The following is a 4,552-nucleotide window of genomic DNA, read 5'->3' as shown; positions in this document are numbered from 1 at the left end:
CAAAGGTATTTTTGGGGGATGGCAGACGGGACAAAATCATATTCCGAACTCGTCATCATCTACTTTGACTAAATTCAAGTACTGGAAGATGCGAGCGCCATTAAGAGTGAGACGAGAGCAGAAGCAAGACGCAAAATAGAAATCAAGCACTTGATTTTTCGTATTCGGCACCGTAAAGACACCATAAGTGTCAGTAAATTAAAGCTACCTACGGCTTTAGCGAACTGCAACAGGTTTGCAATTTGCACCTAGCTAGGAATATGATACAAAAACATGGGCTCGTCCGGGATTTGAACCCGGGACCTCTCGCACCCTAAGCGAGAATCATACCCCTAGACCAACGAGCCACTCGTGACAGAAAAAGCCTTTCTCTTGCGTGAGACGCAGCGAGGCGGTCCAGCTGCGCGCAGAACGAGCGCGCACTCTGCGGCCGCCAGCGGCTCCTGTGTTCCGCTCTGCCCGCCTATCACGAGGCAAACCGCAGCTCTGCAGGTCGGGCGCACGTGCTGCAAGTCTGGCAGCTTTCAGCCAAGGCTGCCTGCTTTCACAGCTGCGTGGGGCATTCGGAATTGTTGGACTTCAGCAAGTAAAATGACCTCAAAAGCAGAGAACAGAAGCAGGTTGGCGTCACACACTAACGATAAAGCTAACTTGATTGAAATATACAGCATTATCCAACAAAACTAGCATATTTCTCCGCTCTGCTCAACCGTTAGATGAGGAAGGAGATTGAGAGTTTGATGTCGCGTCGCCTTTGGCATACTTTGGACATGAAACAAAAGCCCGGATTAGAATGACGGAGGAAATATCAAAAAAACCGTCTTAAAAATACAAGTCTAACGTGTCTTTTTTTCATGCTGACGTTTATGTTTTTTTAGATGACACCAATTCATAAAAATTTCTGTAGTTTGTGTCCTACCAACACCGTATGATAAATAAAGTAAAGTCGTATGGCGTGATTGGCTGGCAGATGCCGAGATGGAGGTTCAATCGACTAATTGGAAAGCATTTTCCTGTGCTTCCTGCAGATCGGCACCTTTCTTTACGTGAGACGTGTGTTAAGTGTATCTGATACGTGCAGAATACTGAAATCGGTGTGTGTAGTGTGGTGTGATGTTTGCGATGTATGATAATCAGACAAGGGAGAAGGTGAGAGTCGGCACCAGCACGAAAAGGGGCGTCGAGCTTAACGTTCCCACCCGATGGACGGACCACCACCAGCAGTGTCACGTGCCCTCACTCCTTGAGACACCGCGGAGAGGTTTAGAATTTAATCGAGTACACGGCTCAAAGTCTGGTGATCAGGACATCACCACCGCCTCTCTGCTTTCGCGGAAAGACAAAGTCAAAGTTACGAACATCTCGTGGCGTATTTGGCCGGTTACCCGGCGACCATCGATGTCACTCAAGTGCGTGACCTGACGGGGAGCGGTGTATTCAGTGAGTCAAGTGCGTGGATTATCATGTGCTACTAAAACTGTGAGCATTATCAAGAAGCAAATTAACTAGGTGAAGAGCAGCATAAGACCGCGCGTGTGACTTACTGAACCCAATACTCGCCATAGCTGCACTTGCAATAAGGCTATCCGTAAGTTATGGTGAATAATGAGGGCACGTAGAGAATGCTACCTAAAAGAACGTTTGTAATTTTTCAAAAATTTCCTGGTGATCAGGCTGCCAATGGAAAATACCGTTCAACATCTTATTATTCCCCAAAAGAAATAGGTATCATTTGCAAAAAACAAGAACGATAGAGGACGGTTTCCCTTGTAAGAGGAGGGATTTAAGACAGTTCACTTGTAAGCATAAACTTCTGTGTTAATCTCTCGTGTGAATTGCGTGCGTGGGAAGCGGTTTCAGCTTCCCTGTTTCCAGATATTCGCAGTATGTACAGGATCAGTGAAAAACACTGCCTGTGGTGTATACCCACTTTCGTTGACAATCGTCCTTTATTCTTAAAAGTTCGTTATCATGCAAAAAATGGTCGTGTAGATGGATGAAATATAAACTACCAACAGCGTACTGGCCAAAGCTGACTTTTGCTGCACTCCATTTATAACCACCCTTGATGTGGTACATTACATGATTCAAAGTAATGAATACAATGCTTGTGCAAACGTCAATGTGTATAAACCATACTTCCAAGCTACTTGAATAGCAATATGCATAGATGCGCACTCCTGCCCATGTCCCTCTGCACACACTGCTCAGCAGTGATGCTTCACATGTCGACACATAGTTCTTTGGGACAGCTTGGGAGGGGGAGAGTGGGGCGCACATCACTAGTTACTCTTACCTGAACAGGCAGACATGTGAGGGGAGCTGAGGTTATTGCATTTACAGTGGCTTACTTACTCCTCAACACTAAACTATTGACGAGCGAGGGCAGCCACGGATAACAGCTAGTTAACAATAAACAAAATAGTACAAGCATTCGAACATCATGTTTGTGCAGTTCATCTGACGAATAGAATCATAAATAGCTAATAATGAAAATAATGTAACTCCAGGAGTAATGCCAAATGAGCACATAAAAGCTATTCGGGGTATAAAGCGAGTTATGATTCCGAAAATTTCAGAATTACATTCGATGTAATTACTGTACTAGAGAAAGTAATACATAATCAACTTGCTTTAATACGTATAGAATGTCTGCAGAGTAAGCCAATTCAGAAAACTGGAATGTAATTGCTATACTTCATAGGAATGGGGGCAATAAAATCACAAAAAGCTGTAATTGTAATAGCTGAAATGTGTAAAATATTCACTATTAAAAGGCAAAAACATTGAAATTTATGTAAGCAGAAGAGCAAATTGGTTTTACAAGTGGATGTAGAACGTTGAATCATTTACAATTTATGAATTAAACCACGGAAAGGAGCAGTGAGTCTAAATTACCATTTATCCTGTCATTCACAGATTCTGAGAAAGCTTTCGAGTTAATTTGAACAAAGTCTTCGGTAACAGGACTTAAGAAACAAGGCATTGGATTCAGCATATGTTAGTATACTGAAGAATATACACGATATTTCTTGAGCTTTTGTATGATTTCATCACGGTAATGGGAAACTGAAAGCAGCCATAGAAAAATATTAACATTCTTGAACTGCACGTAAATGAATCCTTATCGACGAAAAGTATCTGAACCTTCGCCTTAGGATGATAATTTTCTGTTTGCGACGAATCGAGATGAATTTCAACTGGTGCAATAACTTAACAGAGCAAGCCTGATGGTAGGTCTGAATTATACTATGACAAAAATAATGTCTAACTATGCGGGTCCAGTCCGACGCCATTCTACAGTCGTTAAGGATTGCGCTGAGCAGCTTGCGGTGATGAGGTCATTAAATTTAATATTAGCAGACGATTCACGGACTGTTGAAGTGGCCCTCAGTTGCTTCCGTGAAAGTGATTTTTATTTCCAGGTATAAGGTTTACTTTAGTCTTGGATCAGAGGCAGGTTGGTTGTGGTTGGCACCTCTTTTCAGTCTTCTCGGTCTGTGACCCGATGACCGCCCCTTTCTTCGAGTTTTTAGATTTGATCTCAGATTTTATGCCTTTTCTATGTGTTTATAATGTATATTATTTTATAATTGGCTCCCCTGACTGGATCCGACCACTTTTAGCGGACCCTCTATCTTCTGTGACAAATTCCGGAATTGCGAGACTGATGACCTTGCCGTTTGGTCCCATAACCCCTCTCAATTACTCAATTAAGTAATGACCTACGTCGCCCATATAAGTGTTAGTGATCATTACCTAAACATAAATCCTATTATAACCAGTGTTTTCGGGAATAAATTTCCTATTATAACCAGTGGTTTCGGGAATAAATTTCCACTTTAGGATGCCGACCGTGTTATTTTACTATGTAATTGAAATTTCATTGAATTGCAGTTTTCTCGTTAATGAAAAATTAGACTAACTATTCAGAAATTATCTTTGTAATTACATATATCTGCTAACATTCGTTGTTAGGGCAGAGTACACACTTGTTACGTTTTAGTTGTACGTTTTTCCACAAATCATTTTGGCCAGGTTTCCTCGGACTCTATGCCTTTCCTACCAGTTGGGTTCATATAATCAAGGTCAAATTTTGAGTATGCCGGACAAGGTGGGCAAGTTATAAACGGACACACTAGGTGACGGAAGAGTTAAATTTCTGGTCACAGCTACTTCAAAAAGAAGGTATATTTCCTCCTCTGATAGAGCTATTTGAAAATTGGCATACGACAGCTTCCAGTTACAAGCGCCGAGATGTGATGACAGACTGTGTAACGAATGATCAGTAGCACGTTATCTATCTGAATGACGCTACCAACGCGAATAGTGTGGCCGACGTAAAAGAGCTTCGTAGGCCTCGCGCGAATGAGAGATGACGTAACGGTACCGCTGACCGCCAGCCTGCGCTTGGCGGCACTTTCTCGTATCTGGAAAAAGGCCTGGCAAAGATTGCACATTCCTTCGGTAGCTCAGTTGGTAGAGCGGTGGACTGTAGAGGAACTCACTAGCAGATATCCATAGGTCGCTGGTTCAAATCCGGCCCGAAGGA

General features: G+C 42.7%; 2 non-coding genes across 2 annotated transcripts; one reads left to right on the top strand and one right to left on the bottom strand.

Moving 5' to 3' along the window:
• Positions 1 to 275: 275 nt before the first annotated feature.
• Trnap-agg (transfer RNA proline (anticodon AGG)) lies at positions 276 to 347 on the bottom strand. The gene has a single exon. It is a non-coding gene; the product is annotated as a tRNA-Pro (tRNA).
• A 4,114-nt stretch (positions 348 to 4,461) lies between these two features.
• Positions 4,462 to 4,552, top strand: Trnay-gua (transfer RNA tyrosine (anticodon GUA)). Its single transcript is given in 2 exon segments — positions 4,462 to 4,498; positions 4,517 to 4,552. It is a non-coding gene; the product is annotated as a tRNA-Tyr (tRNA).

Source organism: Schistocerca cancellata, chromosome 2, assembly GCF_023864275.1.
Source record: "Schistocerca cancellata isolate TAMUIC-IGC-003103 chromosome 2, iqSchCanc2.1, whole genome shotgun sequence".
Lineage (NCBI taxonomy): Eukaryota > Metazoa > Arthropoda > Insecta > Orthoptera > Acrididae > Schistocerca > Schistocerca cancellata.
The sequence above is the reverse complement of the archived record's forward strand: the minus strand, read 5'-3'. Positions and strand labels throughout refer to the sequence as shown.